This window comes from Bos indicus x Bos taurus, chromosome 6 (genome assembly GCF_003369695.1).
Source record: "Bos indicus x Bos taurus breed Angus x Brahman F1 hybrid chromosome 6, Bos_hybrid_MaternalHap_v2.0, whole genome shotgun sequence".
Classification (NCBI taxonomy): domain Eukaryota; kingdom Metazoa; phylum Chordata; class Mammalia; order Artiodactyla; family Bovidae; genus Bos; species Bos indicus x Bos taurus.
The window spans coordinates 104,961,092-104,978,720 of NC_040081.1; positions in this window are offsets into that span (position 1 = coordinate 104,961,092).

Consider the following 17,629-nt stretch of genomic DNA (forward strand, 5'->3'; position numbering starts at 1 on the left):
GTCACAGTGTCATAGAAAAGTATGTGAATCACAGTATATGCTTCACCCTGGAGGATGGCATCTGTCCTTAGAGTATTGCCTCTGAGATGGCCTGACCATAGGCACCCCGGAAGTATTGTTTGTTCTCTGGAGCCAGCAGCTGAATAGTGGTATAGCCTGTGATGCAATCAGTGAATTCCATGGTCATAGTCCATGCCTGCCCTTTGTTCACCTTGAAATGGGTGCCTTAGTCTGATGTGATATTGATGGTTCTGCAGGATACCATATATTGGGTCTGATGCTCTATGACCTTTGATAGTGGTGCTGGCTAAACACCTCTGGGCAGGGACTTCACATACCAGGAATGTCTATTTTTCTTATTTCCAAACACTGGCCCTTAAGATAACATCCACTGTAGTCAACTTTATACCAAGTGACTAGTTAGGTTACTGTCATGAGAAAACGTGCTGTTCTGGGTGCTCAGGACTTGACTATTGTTGGAAAGATAGACATTTGGAGAGGGTAGAAGATGCCAAGTGAAATCCTTTTGCTTTTGAGCCCACAAACACCACTGTCTCTGCATGTGTGGCTGTTGTATTGTTGGCCACCCTAGTGCTGTTAGCATGATGGATATGAGTAAGGGCTAGATGACATCAATTGGCAAAGTCAGTCTTCTTGGTTTATATCTTTTCCATGGTGGTGGTCCTCTGGAGGACCTCAATACATGCTGCAAAGATCTTCTAATTCTGTGCCCACCCCTATGTATCCACCTACCTACCATTACCCAGGACTGCCTTGCCCTCAATCCTTCAATCTTTAATCCTTTCATGTCCTTCCCATCTGCCTCTGCCCATGAGTCCATATGTATTCTAACCTCGGGCCACACCTTTTTCCACATGAAGTAGGTGGTCAAGTACATTGCTGGGAATGCTATCCATTGGGATGGGTTTTCTTTCTATGATCCTTCAAGATTGACCCTTAAGTGAGCTTTGGAGCAGTAGGCCTCCATTTCCAACTTGTACCCACATACTGAGGTGACTTATTTTAAATCCAGCAGTACACACTTCTATATTTAAAATGGATAACCAACAAAAACTTATATAGCACATGGAACTCTGCTCAATGGTATGTACTAGCCTGGATGGGAAAGGGGTTTGGGAGAGAATGGACACATTTGTATGTATGGTTGAGTCCCTTCAAAAAAAGACTATCTCTTCTGACAAAGTCAAAATCTCAGTTATCTTAATCACCTAATGACTAGTTATTTCCCTGCAACTTTGGACAAATATCTTTTCCAATTATGGATGAGGTGCTGTATACAGAGGGCGTGCCTTTTTAATTCTCTGGCAGTTATAACTGTCTTAGCCTTTATTCTCCACTGTGAGAGGTATGAGGTCAGCAAGAAGAGACTACGGCTTTCTCAGATCCTTTTTATGATGTGTGCACAGCCATTCACCTGTGTGTAACCTTCTGAAATCTCAGAAATATATTGAAGCTCTTCAAAATCTCATATGAGCATTTCCTTCCAGTCTTTCAAATTTTGAGTTAGCCTCTTGTTTGCTTCACCTGGTAATGCTTTCTCAAATATCTATGTTAAACAACTGATATTTTTAAAAAAAATTTATTTTTTTAACAATTCTAGAGCTGGATCACTGGAAATGGCACTATTTCCTAAGTAAGATCAACTAATGAATCTCTGATAATAGAGCTATGACCTGTCGGGCACGTCCCAATAAAACAGTTACTAATTTCTGGAGCAAGGGATTTTTATGACCCAACCTCAATTTCCCCCCCAAGAAGTCTGATACACTGCCCTTTTTTATTCTACCTTGGTTCTGAGGCTGACGGTTTTTAAGTCTGCTACAGATCTAGGGAGAATATTGGACTAAGAAAGTTAAAATGTCACAAAGCTCATTGTTTTGACTAAGTATTAGCCACACTTCTTTAAAAATGGTCTTGAAATTGTAAGAATCTGGTTAACTTCCAACGTATTAGAAAATTTTGGGAATTTTTCATTGTGCTCACTGTTTTTATGTAGGAAGATTTTTGGACAGCTTTGCCTTTTTGGTAATGCTTATTCTACTGTACTGACATTATTGGGGAAAATTCTTGCAAAATTATTTTGACTTCTGGTCATAGGTCTGTGTTGGGTGTGTAACACACATCATGAGAATCTACTGGATAGAACCTAGGTTGATGTTTTGCTTTTGCCTAACTGACATCTTTCATTTCAATAAGGGGTTCTTTGCTATCCTAGAGGACTTAAGGTGGTTCAAAGTGATTCCAATTATTCAGTTGCTGCCTAGAAAAGGGTAGCACTCCAACTTACCTTCATGCAATTACCACTGGAGGTTGGTTTACATGGGAAATATTTGACTGCTGTCCTGGGGGCACTTGTGTTTCCTTAGGGTTCCAACACACATGGTCAGAGGAGGCTGATATATCTTAAAGGGCAGCATCTTACATTTGCACAGCGAAGCAAAGGTCTGAAGGCAGAAATGTCGTCACTAGTGTCCTCCACAATTTTAATGGATGCTTTTGGAAGAAATAAGGTTGTCCTAGTAGGCTGGGGACAGTGCCCAAACAGCAGCACTTTCTCTGAGAAGATTGGGGCTCAATCCAAGATTCACGGAGCAGACAGAGTTCTGAAACCATCCACAGTGATACCATGATGCTGGGCTCTACTGACTTCATTGAGGCATAATTATGAGCCAGAAATGCCTCCACTGAGAATGTGACCAGTGGACACAGTATGTCGTCTTGGTTCTCAGGGATAAGTTCACTGTGCTTCCGGGGTGCTCTGTACCCCCAGAGGGAGGCAGATCAATTCAACCTGCACTCATCACAAGGGGTTTAAGGTTGCTCTGACTTTTCTTAGTGTGGTGAATGGGTTGAGAGACAACTGAATGAATGTCAAGCTAGGAACGCTCATTGTTTGCTGTTCTTTTGCAGAGACAAATTCTGTAGCCTTCTGACCACCAGGAGTCAAGTACTCTGACGATGCTCAGTTGCCCATGCATCTTAGTAGGTGGTTTCTTCTTGTGCTGCTTTTTGGATGAGCAGATGGGTTCTCATTAAAATGTCTCCATCTGAAGCTCAATCGTACCTTTCCTAAGTAGTAGCAGCCTGTATTGTTTCAGAAAGTGGATTTTTTTTTTTTTAAAGAATTTTCTGATCCTGGTTGGTGCTGCGTGTTGGGAATTTACCCAGAGGTGAAGGTCTGAACTCAGGAAGCACAGTAGAACCTTCTGCCTTTCTTGGGTGACTTTCAGTGCCTTTGGTACCAGTTGAGATGTGTCCTAGATAGTCTTGGGACAGTACTGTGGTCAATGGCAGCACCTTCTCTGGGCAGGAAGGGCTCAGTGCTCCAAGGAGAAGGGTTCTGAGTCAGTCCATTACCTTGGTGTTAGAATCCTGGACTGCAAGACCAGTGGGGCAAAGTGTGAGCTTGTGGTGCCTTCCAAGATGAGCAAACAGCTGCTGGTGTTGCTCTGGAGGGTGTCAGGGGATGTTCAACTTGAAGGGATCCAATATGTTTTTCTCCTCTTCTGTGTGCCGTCCCTCAAGGACTCTCTCTTCCTTATCAGTTCCTGGAAAACAAGAACAAGCAGAGCTGCATGCAGTTCTCAGGACTGAGATCATGATAAAGGGCGCCTGCATGGATTCCCTTCAGTGACCCCCTTCAGTGACCTTTTACTTAAAGGTCATCTACTCAATGCCCCTCTTACTCAGGATATGGGATGCTTTCTGGCCCTTTAAAGATTATTTGCTTGGCTTTGTTTTTGCTCAAGTTTTTTTTACTGCCTAAAGCTGCCTTGTATGAAGATATATAAACATGAGTTTGCAAATATATCACCCTTGTTTCGAGACTTGGGTCCCCTGCATCCCTCTTCTCGTCGACTCTGGTCCCCAGGTCCCTGTCTACAAGGGCCATGAAGGGGGTTCCACTTTCAGGTTATGCTTTCAAGGTGTCTTTGAGGAGATGGTGAGGGAGCCTTGGCCATGGCTGTCCTAGGAGAGGAGAGCGAAGATACAGGGCTGTTTGTCAGAACACCATAAGTTACCTGTTCTGGAAGTTGTGCTGACCCACATCTCCTATGAAGCAGGTACATTATGGTCCACTCTGAAACGTGAGGTTGCTTAGAGCACCTTGGCCTCCTTAGGGGAGAAGTTAAAGAGGAGACCAGCAGTCTTAGACAATCTACTTAGTTGCCAGGGAAGAAGGGCCTTTGGATAAACATCTTTTTCTATTCTTTGGAATAATTGGTGCATGAGTGGTCTATTTGTAGCTGAACCAGTAGTAGAATCCTATAAATCAAGTCCTATAAAATTATCTGGGCCCAAATAATTCTTCAGGGAAAGATAATTATATATTTAGTTTTTCATAGAAGTGGTAAATGCTTGATATTTCTTGTGCATAAATTTTAATAATCTGAGACTTTCAAGGCATACCTAAGTATTTGAAGTTTAAATTGAGCACTTTTAATGCCTTCATCTGTAGGTTGGAATGCTAGGAAGACATTGCTAATATTGCTTTTATTCTCTTGTTAAGTGCTGCCAGGAGAATAGTTGTGAGGCATATTATTTGAAATAAACTTTAGTGAGTTAATATGAATTCCCTTGAATATAGAACCTGAAAAGCAATTTTGGACAGGCACTGTATTCACTTCTATTGCTTGTGTAACTAAATGACCACCAGGTTGGGGCCTAAGTGAAGACAAATTTGATCTTTGAGTTGTAGAGATCAGAAGTTTGATATGGATCTCTTTGGGTAAAGTCAAGCTTTTGATGGGGTTTACATCCTTGTTGGAGATACCGGGGGACAACAGTTTGTTTCTCTGCTATATCCACCTTCAAGAGGCCCCCACAAGTCCTTGGCTTGTGGCCTCTTTCATTTTCAAAGTCTGCCCCTCTTTCAACTTTGGAGTAAGCAATGCATATGGAAATCTGACTCGCACCTCACCTTGTTTCGCTCTTGTGAATACACTGGAGCCATGTTGCATCATCCAGGCTAATTCCCTTGATGTAAGGCCAGCTGTTGAGCAAACTTAATTCCCTCTTTCAACGAACTCCCCCTTGCCATGTAACATACCATGATTACAGGTTCCCAGGATTAGGATGTTAACAGTTTTAGGAGTTGCTGTTATCTACTTCATGGAAGTTATCCCCAGGAGGCTCAGAGGAATGGAGAACCTGAGATCAGTTGAAGGGAGTTGCCCCTGAAGGTGTTTTGCAGCAGGTCATCTATACCAGTGACTGGTACTGAGTCCCCCATGGAACCTGTGAGTTGCTATGTGGAATGCAGCTTATAACTGTGCCTCCTGAGGTCAAGAGTGTGGTCATTTGCCCACTAACTGTCTCTGCTATGTTCTTTGTAGCTATCCCCTCCCCTGAGCCATCTGTTCCCCTGCACTGAGATGTGACTCTGGCAGGGTTTGCATCCTTGTTGGAGATACAAGGGGACAGTTTGTTTCTCTGCTATATCCGCCTTCAAGAGGCCCCCACAAGTCCTTGGCTTGTGGCCTCTTCCATCTTCAAAATCTGGATCCTCTTTCAACTTCAGAGTGGGCAATGCATATGGAAATCTGACTCTCGCCTCACCTTGTTTAGGGGACAGACGGTCAGGAAGTGGCAGAGTGGATGCCAGCCTCCTGAATTTTCTTTGTGGCAGAAGAGGTGAGAGAGTCATTTCCTAGGCAGGTTGATAGGAAATCTAGGGGTCCCCAAGGACAGAGGGGTCTGGAATTCTCAAGGAGGAAGAAAGGACAAACTTTTTTTCTTTCTCCACATTCCTTAGGATTATATAACAATAATGTATCCTGCCTAAGGACAGTTTTTGGATTAAACCTTCCGTTATCTTAAAATGTTAATTATGGGAGTACACCTTGTCTTTACAAGGATGTATCTTGCCTGAGGACAGTGTTATCTTAAAATGTAAATTATGGGAATAGGACGGAGGAGGTCTTTACAACCTCCAGACATTCTTTGGATTATATAACCTCATTGTTAACACTAGCAAGCGGGTACTCTTTCTACCCCCTTCTGATGCCTATGTCAGAAGCTTTCTCTATCTCCTTTATACTTTAATAAAACTTTATTACACAAAAGCTCCGAGCGATCAAGCCTCGTCTCTGGCCCCGGATTGAATTCTCCTCCAGGGGCCAAGAATCCCGGTGTATTCGTGTGATTCAACAACAACCTTTCAGAGGGATTAGTTCAGTGCTGCCTACTGAGGAGCAAGGGGCTCCCTTTTCTGTCTTCCTGTGATGGAGTCTCTTCCCTTTTCTGGGAAAAGTTTTTTTAAGATCCTATTTAGACTTATTCCCAGCTTTGCCTCCCACAATGTCTGCTTGTATTAAATATCTTGAGATGCCAAAAATTAAAATCTCACTATATTCAAGGATGACTCTCTATGACTCATTCTCTTCCACAAATAGATGAGACTATTCTAAGCATGGAAAACTAAAACTGCTTCATTGAAGGTCTCCCTTACAAGTCATGAGTCATTCTAAGATATTGTAAAAAATTCTACAACTAATTCCCTCATTGGCATATGATGGAGATCAGCAGGTTTTGATTCAGTCAGGTAAATACTATGATATCAACTACTGTACTTCAGTGCTATAGAGTTCTATTGTTTAGGAGGGAATATGATCTAAACTCTTTGTTACTATTTCATTTTCTTGAGTGTATTCAATTTTTTTGAGACTAAGAAATGTCTGCATCTCACTTGAAATGGAGAAATTGATATATATATTTTAATGATTTCTTCTCTCCTGATTTTCTACCTTCCTCAGCTCCCATGAAGTCTAGTGACCCTGGTCTGATCATGTTCCTTCCCCCTACTCCCTTGTTTAAAACTCCTAAGGCTTCATGAGAAGGAAAACAGGATGTATTGAACCATTTCTCCTCCTGGCTGTCCCAGACAAGCCTAGACCTGGATGGGTCAGACCCAGAGCTGGATTCTAGAAAAAGCTGCTGACAAGTGTGTGGCATTCTGGCTTCTTGGTCAACTGTGTGGCAATTGACCTTCATCATCCCAGCCCCTGCTGGACAAAGCCTGCACCCTTCTCTAGCACACATCTTCCTGAAACTCCTAGTCTTTGGTGCCCATACGAGAGTCATCTCTAAGCCAGAGTATTTAGATCATCCAGGTGGGATTTCTTACCACCTACCTGCTCTGGAGAAAGTTTCTCTATTTTGCCCCCAGAAGTGTGGATGACAAGGTCAGGGTTATTGTGGGCCTGGGGTGCTCAGGTGCCCTCCACCTACCACACCGTGGGTCCACATCTTGGTCTTCAACACTCTGTGCTGTGGGCTCTCTGTGGGGGTGGTAGAGAGCTGAGGTTCGGGGGTCAGCAGTGTCCACACCATGTTCAGGGCTGAGACCCCGGGTACCCTTCTGCACTAATGAGCTTAGGTTGAACTGATATGGATGCTGGGTAATCATGATACAGCTGTGACCTCTTAAAGGAACATCCCTGACTTTTCTTAACAGGGTGAGTTGGTTGAAGATAATGAACTGAAGGATTTGTCCAATAGGCAAAATGCTTGCCTGACCTTTTCCTCTGAGGTAGAAACAATGTAGCCTCCTGGCCCCTAGGCAGGTCCTGTGGCAGGTATCTGCCTTCCTCAGGACCATGGACACTGCTCATTTGTCTTGACCGGGCAGTTTCCCCTTTTCCTGCCTTTTCAAGAATGGGTGTCTTCCATCAGAAATCATTCCATAGGTGGTAAGTCCAGTCCTGTGATTTTTCTTAATGTTTTAGAAGACAAACTAAAACTGGTTTTCAAGTTTTCATGATTCTGAGTAGTCCAGCATGAATCAGGATGGACTCGATGAGAAATCCAACACTGGATATTTTCTTTTTCAGTTCTCAGAAAAGCTAGTTATCAATGTGCTATATAGTTCTTCCAAATGGAATCAGGATCGAACTCTGCATTCTCACCATTAAGGTTGATATTTTGTCCTGTTGGAAGTAGTGACTTAGTTCTGTCATATTTACAGTCTGTTACCTCCTGCTACCCTTGGCACACTTTCTGTAACTCAGGTGAGCTGTCTGAGCACAGCAGGGACCGTGGGTGAATGGATTCCGTGTCCAGCATGAATTAGACCATCGGTGTCTGTACTGTTCTCTACTTTGCACTCTGGGGGCCGTGAGTTTGGGTGACCGCAATGAGACTGCAGTCTTCCACACTTTTGCCTTTCCTTTTCCTCATGCTTCTGGGATTGTTCTTAAACCTGAATCTTTAGCCACACTTTCTATCATTTGTATATTTTTATGTAACATTTTGACAATAGTGAATCTCAACTTCTTGACTTTTAATTTCTTCAGGGGGGAGTATATTTGTCTGTTTATATCTCTTTATAATGCAAAAAAAGATGAGAATGTAGCTCTGAAGGGTCTAAAATTAGATCTACCTAATCTCAGATCTCTTAACCTGTTTATAAGTTGCTGTAGATAAATATTTTCAAAGAAATCTACAACTCTTTCCTCATTGGAACATGACGGACGTTAGGGATGTTAGATATCCACATTAGCATGAGTATTATATCATGTTAATTATTGTATATATTTGCTATGTACCTCTTTTTAAAAATAACTTTCATTATATTTTGGTCTCACCAAGTGGCATATGAGATCTCAGATCACCAAACAGGGATTGAACCCCTGTGTCCTGCAGTGGAATTTCAGAGCCTTAACCACTGGACCACCAGAGAATTCCCTCTTTATATTCTTATAGGGGCAATATCTAAAATCTTAACATTTAGTTTTCATTAAAGTATCATTTTCTCCATTTGCTCCTAGAACTACCTGTATGTCGCACAAATTTCAATAATTTGATGCACTTTTTGTTTGTGGGAGAGAATTCACTCTCTTCCCCAAAATTTCCCTTTAGCTTCTATGAGCTCTCAGGAACCAAGCCAGTTCACTCCTAGAATGAATGAGAATGTTTGAAACCCTTCTGCTTGTAGTTGGGGGGTGGGCTAAGCCAGGATGAAGCAGACTCTGGGTTGACCTCAAATGGAAGCTGCTGCCAAGCCCATTTGGCTTTGACATTGTCTTCAGCTGTTCTGGAAGTGAATCCCCACCTACCCATCTCATCATCCTCTGATCCCCATCTGCCTACTGTTGCTGTACCTCATGCATCCACATAGGCGTCATTCCTAAGCCAAAGTATTCGGGATAGTCCTAGTGAGGTCTCAACCACTTCTCCTGGAGAGATTCATTTCCTTATACCCTCATCGAAGATCAGCTGAATGTTGGTGTGTGTATTGTGTGCCTGGATCACCCCGGTCTTCTCTATGCTCCAATATCTATAGCTCTCAAAGACATGTTCAACCTTCTGTGCCTTGAGCTCTGATGGGTGTGGGCAGGACTGAGGTTCAGGACTCAGGCTGTCTGGGGCATATGTGCAGAGCTGAGCCTCTTATAGCTCCCATCTGTGACAGACAAGGAAAGCATTGTCCCCTCTGCCCTGATCTTGAGATGCTAAGGTCTCCTGATGTGGCTTCCTGGAGGTCTTGACGGAAGTGTGCATACTTTATGGAATCAGCCCTGAGTTTCCTTGTTGGGACGAATTGTTTGAAGCTAAATGAGGGATTTATCCAGCTAGAAGAACTTCTGGCTTGATGTTCTCCTGTGAACCTGAATCAAGGTCTGTAGGCTCCTGGCCTCTAGATAAGTCACGTGGCAGGTGTTCATGACAGGTGTCACTAATTATCTTTCCTAACTGGGTGGTTTTCCTTTGTCCTGCCCCCTGTCAAAGTTTGAGTTCCATGGTTAAAAAAAAAAGTTCCATCTGAAAGTCCTTAATCCTGGATTAAGGGTTTCCCAGGAAGAGAGAATAAGCTAGACTTTTGTGATTGCCCATTCTGTGAGTAGTCCAGCATGCTTTGGGAGTGAACTGATCAGAAATTCAAAGGTGGACATTCCAGGTCTCTTTAGTCCTCACATGCCATTTTTTCCAGTTAACTTTTATTGGAGTACAGTTGTTTTACAATATTAGTTTCTGCTGTATAGCAAAGTGAGTCAGTTATACATATATTGTACATGTATTCCCTCTTTTGGATTTCCTTCCCATGCAGGTCCCCAAAGAGCACTGAGCCAGAGTTCCCTGTGCTGTACAGTAGGTTCTCATTGGCTATTTTATACACAGTTATGTATTTGTCAATCCCAGTCTCCTAGTTCATCCCACCCCCTTCTCCTCACCTTGTATTCATACATTTGTTCTCTGTCTGACTATATTTCTGTTTTGGAAATAAGATCATCTGTATCATTTTTCTAGATTCCACATATCAGCAATATTATTTTTCTCTTTCTGACTTTACTCTGTAAGACAGCCTTTAGGTCCATCCATGACTCTGCAAATACAAATGCCAACTGTTTTGAAGTCCCAAGTTTTCAATTAAATCTGGATCAAAATCTGCCTTTCAATTAACAAGGATCTTACTTTGAAGGAAATACATTTTCTGAATATATAATGGAGAAAAGAACGGTTGTTTTACCCACTACCATTCCTTCACACATTTTCATTCACCCACATAGTTGGATGAACTGTCTAGGCATGGCAGGATCTATAGACATTCAAACCACACATTCAGGGCCCTGGAGGGGAACCTGAACCTAAAGGCCTGAAAGTCCTTCATATCCCTTTAATGCACTGGGAGGAGCCCTGAGAATGTAGGATGTCTGAGTGCCTGAAATGAATACATTCTGGCCCTTTGTCTTCTGCATTCTAGTCTTTGAAGTTGATGCCTCTGGAACAGTTCCATCTGATCTTCCGTCATGTTGATTGTATTTATCCCATATTTATGCTATTTCAATGTTTTATAACATCATATTCTTTGACTAATATCAGCTTTGGTAATCTAAGGAGACAAATTGGATGTTTCTTGTTGTTCAGTCACTCAGTTGTGTCCGACTCTTTGCAACCCCATGGACTGTAGTGTGCCAGACTTCCCTGTCCTTCACAGTTTCCTGGAGCTTACTCAAACTCATGTCCTTTGACTCAGTGATGCCATCCATCCATCTTATCCTCTGTCATCTCCTCCTGCCATCAGTATTTCCTAGCATCAGGATCTTTTCTAATTGGCACTTCTCATCAGATGGCCAAAGTATTGGAGCTTCAGCTTTGCATCAGTCCTTCCAATGAATATTCAAGGTTGATTTCCTTTAGGATTGACTAGTGTGATCTCCTTGCAGTCCAAGGGACTCTCGAGTCTTTTCCAACACCACAGTTCAAAAGCATCAGTACTTTGGCTCTCAGCCTTCTTTATGGTCCAACTGTCACATCCAAACATGACTACTGGAAAAACTATAGCTTTTACTATATGGCCCTTTGTCAGCAAAGTAATGTCTCTGCTTTTTAATATGCTGTCTAGGTTTGTCATAGCTTTTATTCTAAGGATCAAGCATCTTTTCATTTCATGGCTGCAGTCACCATCTGCAGTGATGTTTCTTGATCTATAATTCTCCCCATTGAAAAGAATAGATTCAGATTTCTTAAAGACAGCACCTTTTAGGTGACTTTTTTCATCCCATAATTCTTGTGGAGACTCTCCTGCCTGATCACATATATTGGCTAAGAGGCTTGAGAAATACTTGAGTTGTCAGAGGTCCACCCAGGTTGAATGTCAGTCTGTACAGTATCTGGATGTCCTCAGAAGGTCTGATGGCTTAGGGTGCTCTTTCAGTTTTCCCCAGAGGAAGCAGAGACCAAAATGTGAGAACATTGGACCCAGATACCCTCTGCAGTTTTTCTGAGTGCCTCTGCCTTTTTCAGTGGTACCATGGATGTCCCAGATGGAGGATAGTGTTTATCATGGGCAATGCACCTTCTCCTCTGGGAAGCCGAGCCCTGTCTCTGTAACATGGAACCGTTCTGAAACTATCACAGTGTCATGGTGGTGAACTGCTGGGAATAGCTGACTTTTGGCCCTAAACTGATCAGAGAGATTTTCTGCTTAGGAGACACAGCTGTCAATCACACTTACTAAACATATTAGCTGACCACTGGCTTATTCCTGGCAATGCTTTCTGCGGTGACTAAATCGGAGGTCCTAGGGGATGCTGTACGTAAATAGAAGAAAATAATGCTGGGGCTTTTCCCACAACTTTGCTGCTGTCAACATACTAGGTGAAGGGTTTTTTTTTGTCCTGGTAGTTCTGCTGATCACAAAGTGTCTGTGAAGCAGAGACATCAGCGGGTAGCTGTGAGGCCAAAAAGTTTTTTTTTTTTCTGTAAAAACTTCCAGAAATACTGGGACAAAACTGTAGCCAACCCAGTATCTTATTCTGGTAGTAAAGCAGGTGGGGAACCAACCCACTGGACTTAGTCTCCCTGGTTCTCAGGGACAAACCTTGAGATGAGTCTGGGATGCTCTGTGTCTTGACTACCCTGAAAGAAGGGACTGGATCAATTCAGCCCTGACCATTTGGCTGAGGGGGAAAGGGAGTTGCGCATCTTTATTGTGGGAACAGACTTCTGAGTTTGTAATTACATTCTCCATATTTCCCAAACTTTTACTCCTTCCTTAGCAGGTTTCTGTGTCTGTCTTCAGTGGTGGGCTGTTGTGATGAAGTCAAAACGTTATAGCTCCCATGAACGGAGTCCACATTGGCTCAAAATAAGGTGCTTAAGTTTTCTTTGTCATATTGACTTTGCTGGCAGCTCACCGTGGTCCATCCAAGGATGGGAGCATGATCGGACTTTTATTCTGGTTATTTTATCTTCATTATCACCTGTCTCTTGTTCCTTGATCCTGCTGCTAATGACTGGTCTCCTTGATGGTATATCACATTCCAGATGAAAAGTTAGTCTTGACTAGGTAGAAGAAAATCTTCAACTCATACTAACTGGAAGGTTGTAACCATACCCATCTTCTCTGAAATTTGTCAGAAGGAAGTCTTTCTGTCTGTTCCTTGATCCTGCTGCTGATGACTGGTCTCCTTGATGGTATATCACATTCCAGATGAAAAGTTAGTCTTGACTAGGTAGAAGAAAATCTTCAACTCATAACTAACTGGAAGGTTGTAACCACACCCGTCTTCTCTGAAATTTGTCAGAAGGAAGTCTTTCTGTCTTTACGCAGCAGAGATGACCATGAAAGATTGTGGGTCTTTCAGGAAGACGTGGGAGCAGCCAAGAGCTCATCTGAGTCCTCCCCCTGCCCCACATTGTCACTAACCCACAGCCCTAGGGGGATTTCTGAAATGCTCGTGTTCCTGGGACCATTAAGTACCTGACCAAAAAGAGGTCTATCAGTTATTGCAGAGAAAACCTAAGTTCAGAGGACATTGAACACATTGTGTGTCACTTAAAAATGTCACTTAGGAATTTTCAGGGTTGTTCATCCCTAACAGTCTCTCCTCAATCAGGAGTTCATTGCGGGGAAGCCCCCAACTTGCTTCTGATAGGGTGGAGCTGCTCTTTACCGTGTCCCCCAATCATGGGGCATCTGTACTCTGGTTGGTAGGCATGGGTCTGTTCTGACCAGTAAGATGGTATCATTCTGTTTTATTTAGCCCTGTGGACCTGTAGGTAGGGTGATAACTTAAGCTCTGTGCATTTGTTGGCGTGTGCTACTAGCTCTTGGGCACCAAAGACCACCCAGAAGAGTGTTCTATCTGGCTCTAGTCCTTCTCAAAGTATAACCTCTTCTGAGACTTGAGAGCTTTCTCATTTTCTGCTGTCTTAGATTGTTGAAGGAAAACTTCATTAGGACTTCAGCCACTCATACAATGGCAAGTTAGCACTATTGATAAACCATCTTTTGTTTGATGTTGCTACTCTTTAACTGCTTTCTTCCTACTTGCTCTTTTATTGTTGAAGGTTCCTTTGCAACATCATCATTGTCTCATTAGGGTCCTCCAGGAACCAGACACGGAGAAATTGACACTCTTAGATCCTGGTTGGTAGTTTGTTGTTGTAATTCTTCCTTGGCCAGAGATAGCTCATGATGACAGTCTTTCTGTTACCGTTTTGCAAGAATACAGTGTTGATGAGGAGAGGAGGAATTCTTTTTGTCAGAGACCATCCTTTGTGAAAAGAACTAATTTCCTCCTCTCCATAAGAAAGAAAACCCTCAGCTGAAGTAGAAATGAGGAATGTGTGCCTCCACCTTAAATCTGATGGCAGATCTGCAGTATGTTGTTTCCCAGTTGGATTTCTGCTTTGGCCCCCTTGAATCTGCCCTGTCCTGCCTGATCCAGGAGAAGACTGTAGAGGCATCTGGACTGATGAAGGGTCCATGGAGAGGAGTCTGTATCCCCAAACTTCTACAGAGGCCCATGAATCCTTGGGGCCACTTGATATAAAACTTGTTTATTCAAGTTGGGTATATAAGTTCTGCCTACTCTGAGATTCTCATATGTAAACAGTAGTGATACCTGACCTTCAGAATCTTGCTCCTTAACTCTGAGACTAATCACCTTTATCTTTTGAAATGCTCAGGATGGAAAGTTAATTCTCCCTTGGCTTAGGAAAGCAACTGTTCCTGGATAATCCCATGGGGTCACAGATGGGCTCTCAGTATTTAACTGTGCAGCATCTGACATGGGTCATCAGGTAGAGGTGACCCTCTAGTTTGAGAAATTATACATGTGGCTAGTTTCCAGTGCAATAATTTTTCAGAGCATCATACTCAAGTATGATTTCAGAGTCTTCTCCTCCTCACCATAGATTGTTAAATAAACACTTCATGTTGACCCGAGCCCCCCCAGAGAAAGATATTAGAACTGGGGATGTAGCAGATGCTTTCCTATCCATTTGACACTGTAGCTTCATCACACTTCACCTGCGCTATTACTGATATGACCTTGGCATTGTTACTGTCATCTCAGAAGGATTTCCCTCACAAATCAGATATGGGAATTTTCACGTGTATAGTCTAACTGCTGCTCATGAATCGCTATATGTATGCTCCCGAGATTCTCTGGAGAGAGCACTTATGGCGGACCACTCACTTCCTCCACCCAAATTTGGATGAAACTGATGTAGAGAAGGAGAGAAGAAGTTGTCTTTGTAGAGGGCAGAGTTAGTAAGGTGACAGGTTTAGCTTTCTGCTCTGACTTCTACTTTAGTGGGTGATTGTTGTGAGAAAGAGATGTATTCCTTAACTGAAATCACAGCAGACTAGACTGACACCTTAAAAAAAATAGGCATGAATGCAAGAAAGAATGAGAGAGCTGTGTTTATTCCTCGGTGGATTTCCATGTGAGCCCCCTTTTCTTTAAGCTTCCCTATGATGATTGATCCAGATTCAGATCTTAAGAGCGGGCCATGGTCAGGGAAAACTATTTCTGTAACTTTGTCCTTTTCTGTTTCCTGTGATTCTCAAGTTTTAGTCACACTGTGTCCTTTCAACTAAATAGCATCTCACTGCTTTGTTATGCTTTAAAATAGAGTCTAGAGGATGTGGATTCATGTTGATGTATGGCAAAACCAATACAATATTGTAAAGTAATTAGCCTCTAATTAAAATAAAAAAAATATAGTCTAGGGGATGAAACTAGGGGAATCCAGCCTCTGCCAGAAATGCCCACCAACTCTGGAAGAATGCCCATGCTCCTTTTTGAGAGGAAGAGTACAGATCAACTCTAAAGCTGCAAGGCTATTCTGACTCCATAGATGAGGTTTCTGACATCTGTTTGCTTGTGATGGTGTCTTTCTCCTTCTCCTGAAAAGCGAACCCTTAGAGACTTCTAACCCTCAAATCCCATTAGCCTCGTTCCCATTTCTGCCTCAGTAATCTGCCAGAATCTAGGCTCTTAGGATTCCAACATCTGGGGGCCAATCTGCTCTCTTCCAAATCTCTTTCCAATTCAGGAAGAGAACTGTTGTCTTCTCTAAAATTCAGTCTTTCCTATATAGGTCACTAATCTGCTTCTTTCTTAATATCTGAATTTTCACCCAATTGTAAACCTCTTTTATGGAGACTTTATTCCTTTTGTGGTCTCAACTCTCTTGTCTGATGTTCTCCATGCTAACTAGGCTATGTATGATGATCCATGAAACAATGGTGAAACAAAAGCAGAGAAGTTCTTGAGCGTTCTTGCTGGTGCATTTTCTAAGAGCTGTCTAAGGCATTCAATGATAGGTCCCTGATCTGCTATTAAGGACATAAGCTTCTGCCTCTAGGACCATCTTTTCCCTTCAAATGTAGCTTATGGGAATGTAGATCTTGCTGGGACATGTCTGTCTGTCCCTACAAGGCTCTCATTTCCATAGGACCCAGGATGGACTGTCTTCAACCACTGGCCACAGGGTAGAGTGGAATGTGGCTCAGGGTTAACTTAAGAATAACCCCATCAGGAGAGAAGGTTCTAGGTGTGCCAAGAAAACTATGGAGTTTTGCCCTGCTAGTTTTCTGTAAGTCTTACATTTTAGATGAAATGTCTCCTTTAGAGTAAGATATGATCTCAGTGCTGTATTGTGCGAGACAAAAACCCTATAGGATGTCAAGCTCCCCAGCCTCAGCAGGCATTTCCATCTTTTCCAGAAGAATGACAATGTTCCCAGGTTTTCCTCTCAGCAGGAAAGGTTCAGACTAGTCTTATTGCAGCAAGCCTAATCTAAGTCAATAGCTTGTATGTCTGACATTCATCTTCTGTGATAGTATCCTTTCCCTCTCCTAAGAAGAAATCCTTATATATTTCTCTTCTCATTCAGACTTGTCACCATTTTGCCTCTGTTACCTTTACCAGAATCAAATAACTTAGAATTCCGATTACTGGTGATTCACTTGCTTTCATGGACCTTCCTTCTTGGGGTGAAGGGGTCAAGGAGACATGAAGGGGAGCATAAAGCAGGGAAATTCTCCACTTGATGTTCTTATGATACTTGAACAGTTCTGTAGTCTCTGGCCTATAGACATCACTGGTGGCAGATAGTAATCTACATGAGTAGTAAAATCAAGAAACATGGGGACCAGGAAATAAGTTTTAACTCTGATCTGGGTGCTTTCACTGAGCAGAACTCAGCCTGGGACCAGTGGGGAGCCAGGATAAAGTGTCTGGTTTCTGCTATTGACGCACAAATCACCTGATGGCTGAGATGGAGAAATTGGGTGAAGTGACATTCGGAGGGAAGAGAGAATATGGGCAACGAAGAGAGAATCTACCTTCTTCTGCAAGAATTGTTTTCACTCTTTGAGCTAAGGTGTTCTTAAAATCAAGGCTGTCCATTAAAGATGGTCGCAAACATCTCTCTGATCAGTCCTTTGTTAGGGTTAGCATAGCTGTATCTGAGCCACAAGCTGACATTCAAACACAAGCTGGAATCAAGATTGCAGGGAGAATTATCAATAACCTCAGATATGCAGATGACACCACCCTTATGGCAGAAAGTGAAGAGGAACTCAAAAGCCTCTTGATGAAAGTGAAAGTGGAGAGTGAAAAGGTTGGCTTAAAGCTCAACATTCAGAAAACCAAGATCATGGCATCTTCATGGGAAGATGGGAAGATGGAAGATCATGGGAAGGTATCAGATTGCACAAATCAATCTGGCTCAGAAAACAGACCCAAGAAAGTCCTGTGATTTCCCCAGACATATCCGGGGTCATCCCAAGGTGGAGAATTCAGTGAGGAATTCCAAATAGTCATGAGCCCCCCCAGGATAGCAGAAGGCTCAGATTTAGGCTTCTGGT